At 43.0% G+C, this 24,796-nt stretch overlaps 1 protein-coding gene across 3 annotated transcripts in view; it reads right to left on the reverse strand.

Annotated features, from left to right (window-relative positions):
- Positions 1 to 24,796, reverse strand: part of MGAT1 (mannosyl (alpha-1,3-)-glycoprotein beta-1,2-N-acetylglucosaminyltransferase) — a 74,450-nt gene that overhangs the window by 12,664 nt on the left and 36,990 nt on the right. Inside the window, exons 2-3 of one of the 3 annotated variants that reach the window (XM_029216032.1) lie at positions 6,043 to 6,084; positions 3,892 to 4,322 (exon numbers count right to left, since the gene is read on the reverse strand). The gene's annotated coding sequence lies outside the window, so the exon portion shown is untranslated. Of the gene's footprint in view, positions 1 to 3,891; positions 5,167 to 5,301; positions 5,328 to 6,042; positions 6,085 to 24,796 lie in introns of those variants that run through there. The other 2 variants (XM_029216033.1, XM_029216031.1) reach the window with 2 other exon arrangements.

The raw sequence follows: 24,796 nt of genomic DNA on the forward strand, positions 1-24,796 counted from the left end.
CTAAAACAAAATTGCACAGAGGCCATCACATGCCAGACCTGCATCCTGCCCCACCCCCAGCCTCTCCTTTAACCCTCCTAGCAGCTCTGCAGAGTACACATTGTCATCCCATTCTACAGATGAAGAGTTTGAGACTCAAGCTAAGTGCCAACTTGCTGAAGGTCACAAGACCTAATGAGGGTCATGGCCAAGTTTTAGCCCCAGGCATTCCTGCTTCCAAAGATGGCACTCATTCCCTCTCCTCATGCAGCCTTGAGTGCAAGTGCTCTTTGTTATAGCTGTGTGTCCAGCACGACAGGCACACAGTGGGGCAGCAGGGAAATCCTGCAGTTGAAGCCCAGCCCTGAAGGAGAAGAGTGAAAGAAGAGCTGACACCTCAGTGAGGCTGGACTCGTGTGTGTGAGTGTGTGTGTGTGTGTGCAAGGTCTCCAGTTTAGCTGATTGTGTGGACTGTGGCAGGAGATGGGAGCCAACCAGCTCCCATGTGCCAGCCAGCAGCCAATGCTTCTGTACCTCTGCCCCTTCTCTAAGCTTTTCCTCAGGTAGGAGACATGGAAGGCCTACATACTAACACTCCATGTCAAGGCAAGAGGGAAAACCACAGTTTCTTAAAATGTAAAAAGTTGGGAAACACTGTAGGGCCAAGATATCAGGAGCTAAAATCACTGTCCCAGGACAAAGGCCAGAGTGGGATGCTGAAAGGTGGGGAAACCAACCAGCCCATGAGATGTCAGATTCCCACCTCTACCAATAATCCTTCTCCATCTAAGGCTGTTCAATGGGGAACAGGACAGGTAACTGTGTACCAAAACTCTCGCCCCATCATTATAGTCCTCTGTTTAAATTCCAAGGCTCACAGGAAGATCTAAGAGTAGAAATTCCATGACTGTCCCAAAACAAAGGGCCTGGTTAGAGAACAAGAATGAGCTGAATTCTTGGATGGAAGCAAGAGAAAACATTTGGTCTGAGACGCAAGAAACAGGGTGATGAGTGCCAAATTGACCTGGGAAAAGAGGTCCTGGGCTCCTGATGGAGGTTTCATGCAGAAGGGTTATAGGCGAAGGAGGGCAGAAACAAGGAGCCAGGTGCCTGAATTCTGGGGATGAAACTGGGAATGGATTATGTGAAAATGGAAGGAATAGGAAGATGTGGCCCTAGCCAACCCCCACTACTTCCAAAAGAGGAGAGGAGAGATAAGAAGGAAGTGAAAGTTGTTCCAGGAAACTACCCTCCCATAAACAATGCCTAAGATACCCTGAATTTTTGTATAATTTGGAAAGAATTCATGCCCTGAACTTAAGAATTCATGCTCTGAAACCATCAGTAGTGGTAAAAGCAAAGTTTTAAATCAATGATGTATCTATTTTTCCCTCTCCCTTCCTCTCAATATCCCTACTCCCCATAAAGACCCAGAAACTCAGTTCATTAAGATAAAAGAAAAAAGATTAATACAATAATCACTGAGCAATGTCTGTGAAATGGAACTTTTGGTTAGCCACCTACAGTTCCTTTTGGGAAAAAAAAAGGGTATAAATAAATTCAGTTACAACACACACACAATATGTGGTTTCAGTCTATCATTGTGGATAAGTAGCTGGACACCCAATGAGTGCTGTGCCCTGACATCCTGGTACCCCTGTGAGAAGGCTGTGACTGTCTTGAGAGGACTGTCTTGTGGAAGGGTCAGGCTGAGGGCAGGGCTACTGCTTTTGGTGGAAACAACAGGAGAGAGGAATTCTGGCTCACTCCAGGGAAGAAACATCTTAGCAGAGAGGCCGTCTGACAGGGCACTTGAGTTCCCCTCCCTGGAGGTTTGCAGCAGAATCCGAATGGCCCTTCTCAGGTCAGATGCTGTAGGAGCAGCACAGCACTGGGCAGGCAATCACAGCACCTGCCGCTCCACACTTGGGCAACCCCTTCCTAATCAGGGCTTCTGTAGCTTCCCCTCAAGTATCAAACGGGGAGAATAATCCCTGCTCTGTTCTCCCCACAACAATGTGGTGACGAAAACCTTACACAACACAACAGCCTGGACACTTCACATAATGTAAGCACTGTACAAATACAGCACGACTCTGTGGCACTTCAAGTGCTTCGAAGCACTCACCGTCCTCCCAGGCACGATGAGGGCTGCAGAGGCATCCTGGGACCACACATCCCTGAGGGATCGCTGTGATCCCGGTATCTAAGCAAAGACTAGCACCAGGAATTTGCTGGACAAAGCTAGGGGAGGTGACAGGCCCACCCTGAAATCCAGACCTTCTAAAGTAGAAGCCTGACCTCAAAGGGGCTACCTGAGGCATCAGACTAGAGAAGAAACATCTAGGGCCAGGAACTCCACCCAGGTCTGCCTGCCCAGCCCTCAGGCCCCTGGGGGACTCAGGGACTCCTATGGCAAGGAAGGAAGGGAAAAAAGAAATTAAGTCATAAATATGTGATTTTCAGCTTGCAAATGACCTCTGTTATTGTTGCCAGCACCCAGTGTATGTGAGGCCCAGGTGTTACACAGCTAGTGAGAGGCAAAGAAATGCTAGAAGCCAAGCTTCCTACCCCTTGCCCAGGCCACCAGACCCCACTGTCTATCAAAATTCCCAACACCTCTCCCTTCTACTGTTATTGTCACTGAGAAAAGCAGGCATCTTGGCAGAGGTAAACTGGAGTTCAAAGGAGGAGTCAGCAGAAAGTAAGGTAACCATGAACAGCCTATAGAGGGCTAAAAAATGACAGTCTGAAAAACACTGGCATCTTAAAGAGCAGGAGAGAAGACCACGATATGGCACAGGAAGGAAAGGCCCAGGGTTCCATCTCCTAAACAGACACTCGGTCCTTGAGACTTCCACTTTTCTCCACCTCTCTTTAATCTGCTACCCCAAAGAGGCACACTTGCCAAGCTGACTGGAGAGCTCTGAGAGCCAACAAGGTATGTGGCAGAATCCCTCAATTTCAGTCCTCCTTGAACCCGTGCACCTCTGCCACCACTTCATGATCCCAGGTATTGTTTAACAGCAACAGGATGAGACAAATTCAGGGCAGGCTTTTAATTAAGGACAAATAAGGCTTTTGCCAGAACCCTATTTCAATAAAAGAACAAAACTAATTTAGAGTTTTTCTCTATGTAACTATACAAGCATATGAAGCAATGGCAATGTTACTGTTTTACATGTACATGGCCCTGGATACTTCTCAAAATCTATCATTTCATTTGTTCCTTGTGAACAACCTGTGAGGGACTTGGAAAGTTAGTTATCCCCATTTTGCAAGTGAAGAGAACATGGCAGAGCTTAACCAACATACCTAGGGGTGTACACTAAGAAAGGCAGAGCTAGAACACAAATCCTGATTCCCAAACCTGTGCTCTGTTCCTCTGCTCTTACCATGAGGTTTCATGGCCTACACTCCCTTACAGGGGAAGGAGGAGAGGCAACTCAGGAGGTTACCTAGACCATCTGCTACCTGCCCCCCAAGGCAGTTCTATTCAGTTAGCTGCCCAAAACACAGCAGCCTGCCTCAGCCTGGGTAATCCATTCCAGTGTTGTGCTTAGCCCAAACTGGCTTGGAATGCTACTACCTCAGCGTTGAAAAAGTCCTTACAAGTAATCTAACACAACCTCCCTTCAGAGGCCTAAATAATTTTCACTTTCTCCTTGGACTAACCTCACAATTGCCATTGCTCACAACCCCTTACAAGGTACTCCTACCTGGGTAAGGAGCAGCTGGGAACAAGCCTGCACCCAGAGAGTGAAGGAGAGGTGAAGTTTCCTGTGTACCCCTCAGGGTAAGGGTTCCCATCACGGCAACTCCTCAATGACAGTGTCCCCAGACTTACCCCACTCAACATTTTCTGCACAGGAGCAGCAAGACACCAAGTGGGAAATGAGACAGAAACCTTACCTTTCTTCTCTTCTCTCAGCTGCTCCCCTGGAGATCATCAAACCCCCATCCAGCACTCCATTTCCAAACTGAGAATCCCAAATCAGATACACCAAACAAAGTACGGCTTCTCTCCTCTTGTCCAGGTCCAAAGTCCATGGCTAAGTGGACTCTGAGGGGGAGGAGTCTGGGGGGGAAGGGGTATGTCCAGGCCCCTCCCCCCCACTACAGGCTTCAGTGTCCCTCCCAGAGGTCTATTACATCCCTTCATTCGGCTGGTTTATTAAGCCCAGAGTCTGGTGATAGGCAGATCCCTGGTACTATCCCATCTCTTGTTCAGGGAGGGGAAGTCATCCACTGTGAGGGCTGGCGAGTCCGTCTTCTGCTGAGGCTCATGAGAGGAAACAGGCCTTAGAACTGACATGGTCCAGGAGGCTGATTTCTGTGTTAACCTGCAGAATATTTAAACATCATGACACTCTCTAATCTATTATATACCCAAAGGGATTTCTAAGACTCCCTACCTAAATTAGACTCCTTGACTCTATCATCAAAAACCCTTCCTTAAACACTCCACAAGGTTATACAAAGTTCCTACCTCACTCACGTATTGCACCCCAAAACAGTCATCTCATCAATATGTATACACATATAAGGCTCAAGATACAGGAAAGACAGCACCTAACCGCACTATAGGAAAAGTAACCAAAAGCACTAGTGTGTGGAGACTGTCTTCTAAGAAATACAGAAAAGAACATTCTCCTCCTGTTCTCGCCTTGTGAGTGCCACACACTAATCGCCCTACATCTCCCAAGCTTCTTAGGGTGTGCAGTGTTTTAATCGGCCAGCTCTCCCAGTCTGAACTAAATCCATTCCACACCTAGATGCTGGCACCTTCTACAAGCATTCTTTGCTCCCTTCCCTTCACCCGCACCTCCCCCTCTGCTTCCAAAACTGTGCCATGGATGTAATTCCCAATCTCCGTCAAACTCCTTCCCGGGGCCAACTCCCGAGAGCACTCTCCTGAAACGTTAGAAGCCTGACTCCTACCAGCAATAGCCCCAGTGATGTTCCAATTTTTCAATCCGGTGGCCCACCCTGGCCGCCCCCTCCCTTCTAAGTGTATTCCTAAACACACACACACACACACACACACACACACACACACACACACACACACACAATCGCGCGCGCGCGGGCGCTCTCCCCCTTCCTTCCTGTAGGGGCGTGGCGCCCACAAGAACGCCCCCCAACCCAGGAAAGAATTTAGCTCCTCCCACCCTTCTCAGAACCCCGCGTTCGGTGTTCACGGCGAAAGGGGTGACAACGCGACCCTCTCTAGGTTCTGACCCCTACCCCTCCGCTGCCCAGACGACCCTCGCCCTATCTAAGCTGGGTCGTTACCTGGGCCCTCCCCCACCCCCCCCCAACCTCAGCAGGGAGCCGCGGCCCGCCCCAGATCGGACTCCAGGGCCCAGGCCGGGTCCCGGTTGCCCGCCCAGGCCCCACCCCCTCGACCCCCGGCGGCCCGGCCCTCCCCTCGCACTCCTTTCCCCCTCCCACCATCTACCGCAGCCACTTCCGCCCGTCCTCCGGAAGTGAGTCCGTGGCAACTGCCACCCCCCGTCACCCGCCTTATCTCCCCCCAGCCCATCACCCCCGCCACCAAGGGAGCAGGACTTGAGGTTGCTCTGCAGTCACTATTAACAGGACTGGGGACGAGGCGTAGGCAGGACAGGGTGTGAGTGAGGACGGAGCTGGGGACGACAGTACCGGCCGTGCAAGAAAGGGCGGGACAGAGTTTGTGGCGGAAAGCGGGAGCTCGCGTCAAGTCGAGCCGCACGGGAAGAAGAGCGCATGCGTCACGATGCCTCGGTCGGGTGCTTGGACTGCCTGGCCTGGAGGGAGTGGGCGGGAAGGGGGCGGAGCGAGGACTCCGGAAGTGGGGGCGGAGCCGGCCTGGCGCCGGTTCGCCTAGTCCACTTTGGTCTTAGGGTCGCCTAGCAACCGTCCGCGTGTTCAGGGTTCTGGAGAACGCCCAGAGGGCTCCCCTCTCTGGATGCGAGTCCTGGTGAGAAGCAATTCTTGAAGCACCAAGGCTTGTGTTCACCCGTCCCTGTGCTGAGAGCTCTGTAGCCGTACTGAAGGAAAGCTGTTTTGTTCATTGCTTACTGTTTCTCGCTGCATCTCACGGAGGCAGGACCTTCCTTGGGTCTGAAAAGAGAAAGAAAAGAGTGAGACTACTCATAAATTAAGCCCCCCCCGCGCCCCCACGACAGCTCTCTGTTGTACACGCCTCGTGTGAAACACTTTTCAATTATTAGTACCCACAGGTCGGAACCACGGTTACCATTCCCTGAGCAGCAGAGAGCTCTGCCCGAGATTACGTGGCTAGACAGTGATAGAGGCTGGACGCGAATTTCCCAGTCTGTGACACTAACCTATGTTGCCACTATCGTGTGCCACCTGTGACCATTCTCCTCTTAAACCTTTCTACACCTTCAAACATTGGACTTCCAAGTTCCAAAATTTCCCTGGTTGCTTTTTTCTAAATGTATTGCTCTGACTTGCTTTTGACTTCAAACTGAATCCAAGAGAAGCTACTACTAATTTTTGTTCATATGTCATCCATTTAATGACGTGTTCTAGAATTTTGCCAGGACTGTGGACGGATTCGCAGCCTTTGTTTTTTCCCCCTCTTATTGAAAACTGGAACTTAGGCTCCAGTCTTCTGGCATATCTTCTTTGATACTGTGATTTATAAGAAGAAATATATGTATTTGGTCTTTGTCTAGTTTCTGATACCGAGCTCCTAAAATCCTTGGAATTTTCGTAAGTGATAAGAGCACTAGGAGGATCTTTTGTTCCAATATTTGATTTTTGACCCTAGTTCCTGACACAGGGCCACTGAAACCCTTGGCATTTCCTGGGTGATAGGAGTGTCATTTTTTCTAATGAGGCAACTTTGGGTGGGCTCCTGGATAGCTTCTGGATGGGGGCTGATCATTGGAAAGACCAAGCTGTGATTAGAAGGTTGGAATTTTTAAGCACCCCCTCCCCAGGCACTCCCCCACCCCCGCCATTTTCTTGAGATGAGAGAAGGGTTGAAAATGGAGCTAATGATAGATTAGGCTTAGGTGATGAAGCATCCATTAAAATCCCAATAGTATGGGGTTCAGAGAGCTTCTAGGTCGGTGAACACATCCAGAGACCGGGAGGGTGCCACACCCCCAACTCCAGAAGGACAGACGCTCCTGTGCTCGGGACCCTCCCAGGCCTTGACCGCTGTATCTCATCTGGCATTCATCTGTATCCTTTAATAAGCTAATACACATAAGTGTTTCCCTGAGTTCTGTGAGCTGCTCTAGCAAATAATCGAATCCAAGGGGTAGGAGGTCACGGGAACCTCCAGGTAGAACAAAAGTTGTGACTTGCAATTGGTATCTGAAGCAGAGTCAGTTTGGTGGTACTGAGCCCCTAACCTGTGGGATCTGATGTTATTCCAGATTGTGTCAGAATTGAGTTAAATTGTAGGACAAGCAGCCGGTGTCACAGAGAACTGCTTGGTGGGAGAAAACCTCCACACATTTGGTGTCAGAAGTTAAGTGCTCTGTATGAGTAGTAAAGAAGACACATAGGATAAAAGACTGGGTTTTTCTAGTACATACGTTGATCTGACTTGCTCTTAAGGCTGAATCCAAGAGGAGCTACTACTAATTTTAAGAGTTCATCCATTTAATGACATGTTCTAGAATCTTGCCAGGACTATGGACAGATTTACAGCATCTGTCTTTCCCCCCTTTTTGAAAACTGGAACCTAGGTTCCAGTCTTCTGGAATATCTTCTATCCATGTGATTTCTCCAGATTACTAGCAGTGACCAACTTGCATATTTTCAATACTGGAAATGTAATAGTTGCTAGGTCAGGAGTCGTGAAATGATTTTTTTTTATTTGGAAAGATGTCATAGTATTAGAAACATTCTTAAAACAAAATTTATATTGCTGCTACACTCAAACAATACAGGTCCACAAATAAGTTCCTGATCTTTTCTCAAAAAGCTGTCTTTCTCATCTGAATTAATGTTAACTGGAACAGGGCCATGTGCCTGGCCCTTAGTAGGTGCTCAACAAACATTTGTGGAATGAATGAATGAATGAACTTGAACAACTGTTTTCATGGTGGAGTTTTCTTATCCTGCAGATACCTGAACATAGTGATAAGCATAGTATGCATATTTTGCATTACGATATTTTATCATCATAAGATAGTATCATGTTTCTAAATACTTTCAAAATTATAACCACTTTTTAAAACGTACTTAGACTTTTTGCATGCTTGTTATAATAAAGCAAACAACAGAGTTGTGTAAAGAAAAAGTTACTATCGTCCCACCTCCACTAATCCCTTCCTGCTGAAGGGAACTACTTTTAAATTTAGTGGATATCTTTCCAAATATTTTCTCCATAGCCACATATATATGTAACAGATACAGATGTCACAGTTCAAAGACAAGTATGACTGAACTGTAACTTTATTTTGTATAACACAAGACAGTTTCTATTTTTAGGCCTCATTGCCTCTGATAGCAGAAAAACTGAATGTGGTTAACTCAGGATAAATGTTAGCACTTTATGATTTGCTTATTTATTAATGATCAGTTATAGTCTAATTCTAGCGAACTCTTTTCTCCCTTCACCTTTACAAAATTACCAGACTTTTAAAAATTATTGTAAAAGAAGTATATATTCATTACAGAAAAATAGTAACTCACAAATAGCAAAATTTAAAAGTAACCATATGTAAAGCCAGCAGCCAGAAATAATCAGTTTGTTCTTTTCATATATATGCATATTTGAGATCCTATTATAATTGCTTTATACATTGTAAACATATTTCCATGTCAGAAAATATACCTCTATGGCATTTTTAATGACTGTGTGATCTCCCATTATACAAATGTACCATAATTATTGTCCCTGTTTTTGTACATTTGGTTTCCAACTTTTTACTTTTGCGAAATTACTTGTAGCTAAATGTCTGAGCATATCCCTAATTATTTCCTCAGGATAAAATCCTGAAACTGTTGTCAAAAGGTGTAGTCACTGTTGAAGACTTTTGACACATGTGAGACCTACAGAAAGGTGTCACTGCTTTGGCTCCAGCGAGCAGGAGGGTCCTTTTCTTCACACCCTGCCAGCACCATCTTAAGTCTTCCCTATTATCTTGTTTTGCAATGTTTTCTTGGATATTTTCACAAATATATTTTTTCCAACATATATTTTTCAGATGATAAATATTTTGGATTCATTTTAGAAGCTAGATACTCTTTTATAATTTAATGGGCTCCTCCTTACCTTTTCAAGTGTTCCTTGTACTGATTTTAGTCCAAAGTCAGATAGATACAAAAGTCAGTTTGTATATTTGCTATTTTTCACATGTTCTTTTATCCTGGAATGTATTTTAGAATTCTGACCCATAAGGAAACAGCCATATTCATTTTCTCCTTTTATCTTATTGTACCTCTTAGCAACTTCTGACCCACTCATCTGTGCACCTCTGACTGTGCACCTCTCCTTCCAACACTCTTCCCCCTTGACTCCCATGCCACCACACTCTCCTGGGTGCCCTCCTCCCTCTCTGACCACTCCTTCTCAGCCTTCCTGACTAGCTTCTTCCTTCTCCCTCTTATTCTCTACCCAACACTTTCTCTTTAGATGATCCTGTTACCAAACTCAGGTCTGGCTGCTCACCGCTCAAAAATCAGTACTCAAGAGAGAAAAATGGTGGTAGAAAGGAAAGTTACTTTTAATCCGAGTGCCGGCAATCTGGGGACATGGTGGACTCAGTTTCCCCCCAAAGCCATCTCTGAAGATTCTGCTCAGCCATGAAAGTTTTTAAAGGGAAAAAAGGAAGTAATCTCAGTTAACCACTGAAACAGGGGGTCAAAATCGGCGATTCCCCACTGTGTGCATGTTTGTCGACTTCCTGTGATTTTTCTTTAGGTGCTATCTTGTTCACACAGTTTGTTCACGAGGTTACTGAAGGGGAAGCTAGGGAAGAGATCTGGTCATCGGTTACTTATTCCTCACTTCTACTTCTTTGATCTACAGAAAGAACCCACATGTTAGGCAAGGTATTATGTGATCAAAAGATTTGAAAGGTGTGCTAGGGCCAGAGATGAGTAGAGCATGGGGATGCCAGGTTTAACGTTAGTGTCAAGACAAAAGGGGCCTCCCGCAGAGAGCTGTTTCCTGCAAAGAGCTCTTTCCTGCCAAAAACTGCTTACAATCCCACAGAAGTCACGTGGCTTCCGTTATCAACTCTGTGTCAGAGACACCCAAATAAGCCCCCCAGGTCCCTTCTCCTCCGTCCTCCAGGCCCATATATCCAGCTGTGTGCTTGATATCTCAACTTGGTCCCCTCACAGGTAGCTCTAATTCAAGTGTCCAAAACTGAACTCATAGTATTCCTCCCAGCTCCTCTCCCAGCATTCCCCTTCTCAGTGAGTAGCTCCATCATCCAGCCAAATGCTTGTGCCAGAAATCCAAGTCCTCCACAAAGTTCCCACATCCAATCAATCAGCACACCCCTCAAAGTTCATCTCCTAATTATTTCATGACTCTGCGCTTCTCTCTGTCTCTTCCCAACCTGGGCCAGTCAGTACAGCTCATACTGTGACCATAGGAATTGGGTCACACAGGACTCAAGCCTGGCCAGCCAGCTCCTTCCTGAGATTTGCTGAATTCAGAGTAAGTTTCTCTCAGGTAGCAAAGCTCAAACATGAATGGCGATAGTTTCAGATTTTCTACTTAAAGGACAAAAGTCTTGGAGGACACTTGCTCAAGATTTGTTGGCCCTGCTCAACCTTCTGACCTTCTGACATGAGTCGATGCTAAGGAGCAATCTGAAGCCACTTGATGTTTCCCTTTGGGAGAAATAGATTTTTCAGTCTGTTGCCCATGTAGGTTTTCCATTATCCATGAAGTGCAGTACACATAACCAGAATAACTTAGTTATACCAGTTTTTCCTGGACACATTACACCCTTTAAATCTGCAGGTACGAGTTTTATTTTATTTCAGTTATGCCACTTACTGCAGGATTTCCTTTAGCAAGTTACTAACCCTCTCTGTGCCTTAGTTTTCTCATGAATACAGTGGGGATGATAACACTACCTAACGTTATTCAATTATCGTGAGCATTCAATGAGATCGTGCGTGTCAAGTTCTTCAAACTATGCCCAACCTATATAGTAAGTGCTCAGTAAATGTCGGTTACTCTTCTTACGATTAATTCAGAAAAGTTTCAGGCTAGTACTTCTTTACTGTTTCTTTCTGTTTCATTTGTTCTGTTCTCATCTTAGGAATACCCATTTTGTATATGTTGGGACTCATTTGACTATCTTCCACCTCCCTCATTTTTATGTCTTTGTTTCTTTGCCATTTTTCATGTTTTGTGAATAGTTTTTTAGTTATGCTTATTCTATTTTTGATGTTTCTAATGTTCCCAGGCAAATATCAAGTTAATACAATTTAGTTAATAGTAAATTGTATTAACCTGATAACTAAAACTCTAACATTGTACACCTGGTCTTTTTTTTTTTTTGCATCTTTCCGAAGTGTATGGTTTAGTAGTTTTTGGTATACTGACAGAGTTATACAACCATCACCACTAATCCAGAACACTTTCATCACCTTTGAAAGAAACCCCATGTCCATTAGCAGTCACTCCCCATTTCTGCCTCCCTCACCCCTGGCAACCACTGATCTACTTTACGTCTCTACCAGTTGGCCTGTTCTGGACATTTCATATGAATGGCATTAAACATTATGTGTCTGGCTTCTTTCACTTAGCATAGTTTTTAAGGTTCATCCATGTTATAGTATGTATTAGCACTTTGTTCCTTTTTGTAGCTGAATAACATTCCACTGTATGTATGTGGTTTATTCATTCATTGGTTGATGGATATTTAACTTGTTTCCACTGTGTAGTATCTGTTTTTCCCAGTGTGATATAAGGAATGAATAAAGAGACTGGACCACAGCCTCCACATAGAAGCCTACAGAATCCCCAGATGAAGAAAGAGGTATTTGGGAGGAATTTGTGTTTTCTGGAAAGCAGTGGATATGGGCCAGTGCCCTCCTAGATGTGGGGAAATCCCAATTTTAAATGATCTGTTATCCCTACTCTTAGTATGCACATAATCATCACACCATGTTTCTTCTGTGTCAGGTGGAGACAGTCCTGACTATAGGCATGTTCTGACTTTCCCCTTGTCTTCTCACTCACTCTGTCCTTGGCCTGGTTGGTTTTCCTTCCTGAAATGCCCTCTGCCTATAGGTCTCTCTTCATGTGTGATTTCTTAGTCATTATACCATTTTCTAAAATCTGCTCCCTTCAGCACTTCCAGGTGAGGGTGGACTTCCTGGAACACTGAAGACAGATAACCCCCACTCCCTTTTTTATGTTCCTTGTGGCTAAAAGTAAATAAATAAATTAATAATTGGGTGTGGGGGCCCGGAGTTGCACTGCAAATATGGAACCGAAGAGGATGTGACAAGCCCAGACATCTCCAGAGCTAAGGTGTAAAGCTGAAGACTGTGTAGATGCTGTAAGGAATCTGAGTGGAACTCAGAATATAAAGCTGAGACTTAGGATGAAGGTGGGGTGGTGGATGGAGGACCCTTGGGAATTTCAGTTCAATCATGGGATGAAAGCTATTTAAGTACACTTAAAATCATAGCACTTTCTTGCTTCATTTCACAATGAAGGATGAACTTACTATCTTGTGTCTGGTCTTATTTAATCCTAGTATTATTTTAATTATGTTAATTTGGGGCATTCCTCCCCAACTAGATTATGAGCTTCTGAAAGGAAGAGACCCTGTTTACCTTATCATACTCATATATTTCTGACTTTGTTCAATTCAATAAACATTTACCTGCCAGCTCAGATTCTGGCTCCTCTGATTTCAGTGGACTCAGGAGATTCGATTTCCTTTCCCAAGGCTCGGGTTGTAAAATCTATCCTTCATTCCTGGCAAGGCATTCATGAGGATCAAATGAAACCAAGACTGTGAGAACCCTTTTAAAACTGAAAAGAGCTATGTAAATATTTATTGTGTTTAGAAGTTTCCAGATAGCAATCAGAAAGTGCCAGGGTGCTAGTAGCTTTGCGCTTTCAGGGGAGAACCCCTCAATGCCCTCTCCATCTGAGAACAGAGAAAGCCCTCTGCATCCCCTCCCTTAGGAAGCTGCTTCCGTTTCTCACCTGGCCTCTCCCTTTTTCAGGGCTCTCAAAGTGTTATCATGTCATAGAGAAAGCCAGTCTGCTCTTAAACACCTTTCTTTAACAATATTATAAGTTCTAATTGTCACTGGGTTGGTGGGTTGGTTGGTTGGTTGGTTTTAAATCTGAATTTGCATTTAAACCAGAAGCATTTTTCTCAGGTCAGTATTCCCTTAGACCAGTTCCATCAGCAGGGGTTGTCCAATTACCTAGTGAATATTTGAAACCTCAGATACTGATGCCGGGAAGCTGAGGTTTTCCTATACGGGCCTCCACTGGTGGGGAGTGGTGGGGAGAGGGGTGGAGAGGGAGAAGGGGCAGTCAAGTGAGAACACTCTGAAATAAAAGTGTCTTTTGCCTTCAGGATGTATCAGTTCACAGGGAGAGAGGAGACTAGTTCTCAAGAAAGAACAAAGAAGCTTACAAGTAGAACACTGAAGACATGCAGAAGTACTGGTGTAAAGAATAAAGAAGTGTTTAGAGGGATATAAGCTTAAATTAGGAATACTTCCTGAGGGTAGGTGGCTCACCAGCAAGGTCTTGAAGGGAACCAGGAGAGAGGAACCCCTGGTTTAGGTGTCATAAATCCTCCCTTACTTCAAGTAGAACCAAGCTTAAATAGGAATATTTCTAATCCTTATCATCTAAGCTGGGCCTGGTGCCAGGAGCTTGTATGCTTGTCCTGATTGCAGAGACCAGGTTTCACACACCCGCATCAAATCCTTTAAAGCATTTCCTTGTGCAGGAACAGTTGAAAAGTACTTTAGGGAAAAAACAATTACAACTATTACCCCCAAACCAAAATTATAACCTGTTCATAATTCCTTTATCTTTTTTGAAATGGGTTTTAAACCAGAACAACTATTTTTAATTGTTAGAAACATTTTAAATAATTGTCAGTAATAGTCTTTATTAATCATACATTAGTCTTTGAAAGAGAGAAACACATACATTAGTCTTTGAAAGTACCATCTCTGATATTAGGCCTTTTTAGCATTTAAGAAAAAACAGCAGAAAAGAGCAAGTAAAAGCATGTGAGGGACAATAACATAACTGGACCTAACAAAACAAAGAGGCTGAGATGGGAGACAGAATGAAAGAGAAATATTTAAGTTGGGGATGGAAGTCAGTGAAGGAGGTCTAAGTAATTAATAGGATGAGAAATATAGATATCTACATGCTAAAACAGGCAAGAGAGCGCCATCAAAATTCTGAGTCATGAGAAGCAAGAAGAACTACAGTCCTGCAGCCTGTGGAACAAAAACCACATTCACAGAAAGGTAGACCAGATGAAAAGGCAGAGGGCTATGTACCAGATGAAGGAACAAGATAAAACCCCAGAAAAACAACTAAATGAAGTGGAGATAGTCAACCTTCCAGAAAAAGAATTTAGAATAATGATAGTGAAGATGATCCACGACCTCGGAAAAAGATTGGAGGCAAAGATGGAGAAGATGCAAGAAATGTTTAACAAAGATCTAGAAGAATTAAAGAACAAACAGAGATGAACAACACAATAACTGAAATGAAAAATACACTAGAAGGAATCAATAGCAGAATAACTGAGGCAGAAGAACAGTTAAGTGGCCTGGAAGATATAATGATGGAATTCACTGCTGGGGAACAGAATAAAGAAAACAAAATGAAAAGAAATGAAGACAGCCTAAGAGACCTCTGGGACAACATTAAATGCAACAACATTCGCATTATAGGGGTCCCAGAAGGAGAAGAGAGAGAGGAAGGACCCAAGAAAATATTTGAAGAGATTATAGTTGAAAACTTCTCTAACATGGGAAAGGAAATAGCAACCCAAGTCCAGGAAGCGCAGCAAGTCCCATACAGGATAAACCCAAGGAGAAACACGCTGAGACACATAGTAATCAAATTGGCAAAAATTAAAGACAAAGAAAAATTATTGAAAGTAGCAAGGGAAAAACGAAAAATAACATAAAAGGGAACTCCCATAAGGTTAACAGCTGATTTCTCAGCAGAAACTCTACAAGTCAGAAGGGAGTGGCATGATATATGTAAAGTGATGAAAGGGAAGAACCTACAACCAAGATTATTCTACCCGGCAACGATCTCATTCAGATTCGATGGAGAAATTAAAACCTTTACAGACAAGCAAAAGCTAAGAGAATTCAGCACCAGCTCTACAACAAACCAGCTCTACAACAAATGCTAAAGGAACTTCTCTAAGTGGGAGAAACGGGAAGAAAAGGACCTACAAAAACAAACCCAAAACAATTAAGAAAGTGGTAATAGGAACATACATATCGATAATTACCTTAAACGTGAATGGATTAAAAGCCCCAACCAAAAGACACAGGCTTGCTTAATGGATACAAAAACAAGACCCATATATATGCTCTCTACAAGAGACCCACTTCAGACCTAAGGACACATACAAACTGAAACTGAGGGGATGGAAATAGATATTCCATGCACATGGAAATCAAAAGAAAGTTGGAGTAGCAATACTCATATCAGATAAAATAGACTTTAAAATAAAGAATGTTACAGGAAGGACATTACATAATGATCAAGGGATCAATCCAAGAAGAAGATATAACAGTTATATATGCACCCAACATAGAAGCACCTCAATACATAAGGCAACTGCTAACAGCTCTAAAAGAGGAAATCAACAGTAACACAATAACTGGGGGACTTTAACACCTCACTTACACCAATGCACAGATCGTCCAAAATGAAAATGTATAAGGAAACACAAGCTTTAAATCACACAATAGACCAGACAGATTTAATTGATATTTATAGGACATTCCATCCAAAAACAGTAGATTACACTTTCTTCTGAAGTGTGCACAGAACATTCTCCAGGATAGATCACATCTTGGGTCACAAATCAAGCCTCAGTAAATTTAAGAAAATTGAAATCCTATCCAGCGTCTTTTCTGACCACAACACTATGAGATTAGAAATTAATTACAGGGAAAAAACCGTAAAAAACACAAACACATGGAGGCTAAACAATACGTTACTAAATAACCAAGAGATCACTGAAGAAATCAAAGAGGAAATCAAAAAATACCTAGAGACAAATGAGAATGAAAATACGATGATCCAGGGCTTTCCTGGTGGCACAGTGGTTGAGAGTCCGCCTGCCAATGCAGGGGACATGGGTTCGTGCCCTGGTCCGGGAAGATCCCACATGCCGCGGAGCGGCTAGGCCCGTGAGCCATGCCCACTGAGCCTGCGCGTCTGGAGCCTGTGCTCTGCAACGGGAGAGGCCACAGCAGTGAGAGGCCCACGTACGGCAAAACAAACAAACAAACAAAAATGACGATCCAAAACCTATGGGATGCAGCAAAAGCAGTTCTAAGAGGGAAGTTTATAGCTATACAAGCCTACCTCAAGAAACAAGAAAAATCTCAAATAAACAATCTAACCTCACACCTAAAGGAGCTAGAGAAATAAGAACAAACAAAACCCAAAGTTAGCAGAAGGAAAGAAATCATAAAGATCAGAGCAGAAATAAATGAAACAGAAACAAAGAAAACAATAGCAAAGATCAATAAAACTAAAAGGTGGTTCCTTGAGAAGGTAAACAAAATTGATAAACCATTAGCCAGACTCATCAAGAAAAAGAGAGAGAGGACTCAAATCAATAAAATTAGAAATGAAAAAGGAGATGTTACAACAGACACCGCAGAAATACAAAGCATCCTAAGAGACTACTACAAGCAACTCTATGCCAATAAAATGGACAACCTGGAAGAAATGGACAAATTCTTAGAAAGGTATAACCTTCCAAGACTGAACCAGGAAGAAATAGAAAATATTAACAGACCAATTGCAAGTAATGAAGTTGAAACTGTGATTAAAAATCTTCCAACAAACAAAAGTCCAGGACCACATGGCTTTACAGGTGAATTCTATCAAACATTAAGAGAAGAGCTAACACCCATCCTTCTCAAACTCTTCCAAAAAATTGCAGAGGAAGGAACACTCCCAAACTTATTCTATGAGGCCACCATCACCCTGATACCAAAACCAGACAAAGATACACAAAAAAAGAAAATTACAGACCAATATCACTGATGAATATAGATGCAAAAATCCTCAACAAAATACTAGCAAACAGAATCCAACAACATATTAAAAGGATCATACACCATGATCAAGTGGGATTTATCCTGGGGATGCAAGGATTCTTCAATATACAAAAATCAATCAATGTGATACACCGTATTAACAAATTGAAGAATAAAAACCATATGATCATCTCAATAGATGCAGAAAAAGCTTTTGACAAAATTCAACACCCATTTATGATAAAAACTCTCCAGAAAGTAGGCATAGAGGGAACTTACCTCAACATAAAAAAGGCCATATATGACAAACCCACAGCAAACATCATTCTCAATGGTGAAAAACTGAAAGCATTTCCTCTAAGATCAGGAACGAGACAAGGATGTCCACTCTCACCACTATTATTCAACATAGTTTTGTGTTTTTTTTGTTTTGTTTTGTTTTTTGCGGTACATGAGCCTCTCACTGTTGTGGCCTCTCTCGTTGCGGAGCACAGGCTCCGGACGCGCAGGCTCAGCGGCCATGGCTCACAGGCCCAGCCGCTCCGCAGCATGTGGGATCCTCCCGGACCGGGGCACGAACCCGTGTTCCCTGCATCGGCAGGCGGACTCTCAACCACTGCACCACCAGGGAAGCCCTCAACATAGTTTTGGAAGTCCTAGCCATGGCAATCAGAGAAAAAAAAGAAATAAAAAGAATACAAATTGGAAAAGAAGAAGTAAAACTGTCACTGTTTGCAGATGACATGATACTATACATACAGAGTCCTAAAGATGCCACCAGAAAACTACTAGAGCTAATCAATGAATTTGGTAAAGTTTCAGGATACAAAATTAATGCACAGAAATCTCTTGCATTCCTATATACTAATGATGAAAAATCTGAAAGAGAAATTAAGGAAACACTCCTATTTACCACTGCAACAAAAAGAATAAACCTACCTAGGGAGACAAAAGGCCTGTATGCAGAAAACTCTAAGACACTGATGAAAGACATTAAAGATGATACCAACAGATAGAGAGATATACCATGTTCTTGGACTAGAAGAATCAGTATTGTGAAAATGACTATACTACCCAAAGCAATCTACAGATCCAATGCACTCCCTAACAAATTACCAATGGCATTTTTTACAGAACTAGAACAAAAAATCTTAAAATTTGTATGGAGACACAAAAGACCCTGAATAGCCAAAGCGGTCTTGAGGAAAAGAAGCAGAGCTGGAGGAGTCAGACTCCCTGACTTCATACTATACTACAAAGCTACAGTTGTCAAGACAATATGGTACTGGCACGAAAAAAGAAATATAGATCAATGGAACAAGATAGAAAGCCCAGAGATAAACCCACGCACCTATGGTCAACTAGTCTGACAAAGGAGGTAAGGATATACAATGGAGAAAAGACAGTCTCTTCAATAAGTGGTGTTGGGAAAACTGGACAGCTACATGTAAAAGAATGAAATTAGAACACTCCCTAACACGATACACAAAAATAAACTCAAAATGGATTAGAGACCTAAATGTAAGACCGGACAGTATAAAACTCTTAGAGGAAAACATAGGAAGAACAACACTCTTTGACATACATCACAGCAACATCTTTTTTGATCCACCTCCTTGAGTAATGGAAATAAAAACAAAAATAAATAAATGGGACCTAATGAAACTTAAAAGCTTTTGCACAGCAAAGGAAACCATAAACAAAACGAAAAGACAACCCTCAGAATGGGGGAAAATATTTGCAAACGAATCAACGGACAAAGGATTGATCTCCAAAATATATAAACAGCTCATGCAGCTCAATATTAAGAAAACAAACAACCCAATCCAAAAATGGGCAGAAGACCTAAATAGACATTTCTCCAAAGAAGACATACAGATGGCCAAGAAGCACATGAAAAGCTGCTCAACGTCACTAATTATTAGAGCAATGCAAATCAAAACTACAATGAGGTATCACCTCATACCAGTTAGAATGAGCATCATCAGAAAATCTACAAACAACAAACGCTGGAGAGGGTGTGGAGAAAAGGGAACCCTCTTGCACTGTTGGTGGGAATGTAAATTGATACAGCCACTATGGAGAACAGTATGGAGGTTCCTTAAAAAACTAAAAATAGAACTACCATATGACCCAGCAATCCCACTACTGGGCATATACCCTGAGAAAACCATAATTCCAAAAGATACATGCACCCCAATGTTCATTGCAGCTCTATTTACAATAACCAGCTCATGGAAGCAACCTAAATGCCCATCAACAGATGACTGGATAAAGAAGATATGGTAGACATATACAATGGAATATTACTCAGCCATAAAAAGGAACGAAATTGGGTCATTTGTAGAGACGTGGATGGATCTAGAGACTGTCATACAGAGTGAAGTAAGTCAGAAAGAGAAAAAGAAATACCGTATATTAACGCATATATGTGGAACCCAGAAAAATGGTACAGATGAACTGGTTTGCAGGGAAGCAGTTGAGACACAGATGTAGAGAACAAACGTATGGACACCAAGGGGGGAAAGCAGCAGGGGGAGGGGGTTGTGGTGTGATGAATTGGGAGATTGGGATTGACATGTATACACTGATGTGTATAAAATGGATGACTAGTAAGAACCTGCTGTATAAAAATAAAAATTCTGTGTCATGAGGAAATATACACTAGCAGTCAGGAAATCATAGCATTTTCCATCTTGAAACTATTACAACCATATTTGAACAATTCTAATAAAATTTTTTATGCTAAAAAAATAATACCGTCTCTGATCTTTTGCTAGGTGTGTGATTACTGTTTTCCACCTTGTTTTGGGACAAAGGTGTGGTTCTCACATGCCCTACCCTCCACCCCCAAACCAATACAGACTCCTCCAGAATAATGGAAGAACAGAAATTAAAAGTAATCCAACACCCCTAGCAAACACTCATTAGGTATCATCTGGAAACTGTTCATGGCAAAGTAAAAAAATTTTTTAAGGAGCCACCAGTTTCTTGGAGTTAATCCACTCCTTCTTCTGCCTGCCACCTCCCAGTTATCTCACTGCTGTGTGGCAATCACCTCTGCATTGTGTCATGCACTGATTCACTCCTGGTAACTGTTAAAGGACTGAACTTTTCAGATGATTGCTGCTTTTAAATAAAATCAGACCCATCTGAGGTCACGTCTCGGGGAATATTAAACTTGCATTCTGACATGCCTTCTTGAGTGAGTGAAAAATAATTGGAATTTCAGTAGAGAATTGGGTGTGATGTATGAAATGGATCGCATTACTCAGCTGCAACCCAGAGCGAGGAGAAGATTTCAAGTAAAACATTTGATTTACTTTTTTTTTCTGGGCTTTGTCAGTACCTGAAAAACCAGAGGTGGTTTGCTCCAGGGAAGAGATCAGGGATGGCTGGTCTGAGGAGCACAGAGACTCCAGATTCATCTCCCCTCCCTCAGCTTGGGGTGCCACCTCTTCCTCCTCCACCCACCAAAGTCCTCAGAAGTCCTCTATTACCAGCTCAAATGCCACTCCCTCCTTGAAACCTCAGTAGCTGTCAGCGCTGATTCTTCTTTGCCTTGTATTGGAATTCATTGTGGTACAGCTGTCCCTAGTCTCACTCCTTTCCTCATCCCTCAGTTCCACCTCACCCCCAGCGGTATCTCGAGAGACTCTGGTGGATTGTGAGCAGCCACGGAAGAAATCAAAGTTTCAATGAACCCTTTAGCATGGAAATCCTCCCAGGGAGGCTGTGGAATCGAAATTAAGAAAGGTAGAAAAGAAAAATACAAAATGTTGAAGATTTAACCTGATACATTTTGAGAAAAAGAAGAAATGTGGTGTAGTGGATGAGGCAGGACTTTGGGCTCAAATCTGAATGAAATTTATAGATTCCACTCAACCAAATCCCTAGAGAAGAGATACAGCCAAGAAAATGTTAGAAACTTGGTTGCAGATTGTACAGGTTTGAACAAAGAGGGCCAAGTTGGTGGGGTAACGGAAAATAGAATAGGCATTCCAAGAATAATACATGGTGTCCCCAGTTAAAAAGTAAGGAAGTGCCATCTGAAAAGTATGGGAAAGTGCAAGTTTAGGCCTGTGTAGAGAGACGCCATGCATGGCACAGCCATTATGTTCACACTCAAGGTCCTCATGCCTTGGATACAACTTCCAGCTCCACCACAAAGCTCTGCGCCATGGGCAATTCTTCAACCTCTCAATGCGTAAGTTCCCCCCACCTGCCAAATGGGAAATGAATAATGGCCACCTCATGGTATTCTTGTAAAGATTGAAGGAGTTGCCAGCAATGGTGCCTGGCACATAGTGAGTACCATATCATGTTACTTTACTATACATTATAAAATTTGAAAGATCCACTTGGTGATTTATTTGGAACAAATAAAGAAACTTCAGGAATAACCTTATCAAGTCCTCCACAGGTGATGAAACACAGTGTCATTATATGACCTTTATAAGCCACTTGAAATGCTTTTTATTACCTACTAGTCTCTTTGGGTCATTTTAAAATGGGTTTTTATGTATTTAAATCTTGTCTTCCAGTGTGACTCTTGAATGCACGAACTTCTGTCTTAACCTTACGTGACACTAACAATGTGAGGCACATAGAGTGGAGCTTAATAATACCTGTTAGTTTCTTTAAAATACAAAATTTCAAATGTATCCCAATGACAATCATTTACACATTAGCAATGAATCATTTATTTATTTATTTATTTTAATGCCACTTTGGAAGACCCAGATGGCCCTGGCAGAAAGGTCTGAATGAGTAAGTGTTAACAAAGGGAGAGAAGGCCCCAGAAGGAATTGTGACCTGGGCAGCAGGTCTCGCTGGGTCTTGGTAGTCAGAGGGAAGAAGGTGTGTTCACTGAAAAAGTTTGATGAAAGCAAACAGAAGGTATACCAAGGACTATGGCCCATACTTTTCAAGTGCCCCTCTCTGTCCAGCTACAGCAGACTCCACTTCATGTGTGATTCCACAAATGTGGAGCCCCTGTCCTCGGGCTGCTCACAGCCCATTGAAGAAACAGACAGGTCAACAGCCTCACAACACAACCCAGGCCATGGAGGGAGGCCCTGCAAAGCCCCAGAGCTCAGAACTCAACCTGAAGCTTTGACCAGGAGGTGACATTTGTCCTTCTTGTTAATCAAACATTAAGGGAACCACTGGGAACAGCAGGGAGGCAGGGAAGATCGAATCACTTCACTAAACCATCCATTTGTAAGCCATTTCTAACTAACCAATTTTCTGCCGGGGGGTGGGGAAGGGGAACTGAGAAGAAAAACCAAGTCCAGTGTTCCTAATTCTGAGGGGGTGAATAGACTTGGCCGACGTGGGACAGAGAGTGTGCTTCGATGGAAAGGCAAGACTCTCCTTTGGGATGTATAGAATTGGGGGCAAGGGGAGGCAGAGGGGGCTTGGGGATGTAGGCTCTGGAGGAGTGAAGTAGGAAGTGAGTTCCTGTCCTCCCAGTGGGCTCTCCCTCACTGAGCAGATCACTTGCAGAGACTGGAGTGACTACACGAAGGAGAGACTGGGGTTCTGTTCAACAGCTGGATAGGGCTGGTGACTGTCCCTTTGCCACTGAGCTAGAGGTGGCAGTGGGACAGCATATATCCCAGAGGTTTGGCATGCCAAAGTCCAGGAGGACCGAGGAGTCAAGTGGACACAGCAGGAGCAGGGTTTGTGCCACCTTGCCAATCCACCGAAATACACTGCCCTCCAGATGAGGGAACCCTTCAGGGGGGCTGCGAGGTGTGAAGCCAGCGATGAAAATTGAGGGGAGCAGAAGGAGACTGAACTAGGTGTCCCCCCTTCCTCCCAGCAGCAGTGCCCACATCCTGTCCAGCCTAGATCCGTCCATCAGATTGAGGACCTTCAAAGTAAAGGGACAGGGCGTGCAACCAGTTGAGTTGCCAGATGAAATACTGGACACCCAGTTAAATCTGAACTTCAGACAAGGAATAATTGTTATTGCATAAGACATACTTACACTAAAAAAAGACAAACAAGGAATAATTGCTATCGTATGAGACATACTTACACTAAAAAAAGACAAACGGAATAATTGCTACTGCATGAGACATACTTACAGTAAAAAAGACTATTCCTTGTTTATCTGAAATTCAAATTTAACTGGGTGTCCTTTTTAAAAAAATTTGTTTTGCTAAATCTGGCATTTCTAGTAACAGGACAACATGCTAAGTGAACCTCAACATTTTGAGGATGTTATTAAAGTAGTAGGGTCTTGTCTTGTCTTGGCAAAGGTGGGAGCTTCCACAAATGGTGCTGACTTCTCCAGGCTCTGGGATTTGGTTACTAACTCCCAGGTGATAGTTCCCTCTCTAAGCACTGGGTCCCTCTTCCCTCTGGGAGCTGTGAGACAAAAAGAGAAAAGAAATATTCTACACAGCCTAGTTTGATTGGCCAGCCAAAGCAATAGGCAATAGCTCAGGGGTTTCAAACTGCGGGTCACAACTCCTACAGGTTGTGAACCCAGGTCATGCCAGCATTTTGAGTAGGGGGTAGGGTGGGTTAGGGGAGGCAATCAGAGTGTACTGCCTGCATTTTATCTCAAAAAAATCTTCTGTGTCTGTGAGTCACTGTGTGTGTACATAGTTAATGATGTTTCTTACTGTGGTCAGGGTCCAAAATGTTTGAAAGGTACTGATATGATGTTGAGACTTGCAGGGCATTATTGTGAAAACTGTATTGGATCAACAGCCAGGATGATTTGGTTTCACACTCACAGGATAGGGTAAGCTTTGCCTTGTTCTGGAAAAATCACCCTCTGGAACCACCTTATCTTTTCACGGAATCTGCAGTCTCTGCATATAGATGGCCAATCCTTCATTTAAATCACTTAGGGTTCCCAGTGTTGTTCATTTTGCTGTAGTCACTTACTAAAAGCATACATTGGAATCATATATTGTTGTACCCAATCTTAGGCATTAAATAAAAGTGTTCATGTGGAACTAAAGGCACTGTCCAAATGGCCATAGTGGTTTTTCACATTTGTTTTATTTCCTCCTCTAAAGGGAAAGCTTTTCAACTTTGAAATCCATGGAGCTTACTTGGGATAATTCCCCAAAGCTACCCTAAATGGTTTTGAAAGAGTCATAATTTCTCTCATTCAAAGAATATATGATGCTTTTACTTAGAAAGAGGAAGAAAAAATGTTTGCAGTTTCGCTTGGAAATTTTAAAAAATTCCTATAACAATTAGCTCTTGATTCAGAAATTATAAATAAATAAAGCTATTTTATCATCCACTGTTACTAAAACATTGTGTCCTGTGATGTGTTAGTCTTTATTGATCCAGGGATTTAACTTTTATCTTGAGCTTTTTTGTAGGAAAATAGCTTATAAATCTTAAGTATAAATACTTATTGTCCTGTACCAACTGCTCCAACCTCTGTTTCTCCAAATTTTGCATTTATGTGTGGATGAAATGGATTTGCCATGCTTTTTTCAGTGGACGATACTAGTTGGCCATGGAATGTACAGGCTTTGGAGGCAGATACACCAGGATTTGAAACTAATTCTGACACACAGGAACACTGTGATTTTGACAGGCA

Source organism: Monodon monoceros, unplaced genomic scaffold (assembly GCF_005190385.1).
Source record: "Monodon monoceros isolate NGI ecotype Baffin Bay Population unplaced genomic scaffold, NGI_Narwhal_1 Super_Scaffold_12, whole genome shotgun sequence".
Lineage (NCBI taxonomy): Eukaryota > Metazoa > Chordata > Mammalia > Artiodactyla > Monodontidae > Monodon > Monodon monoceros.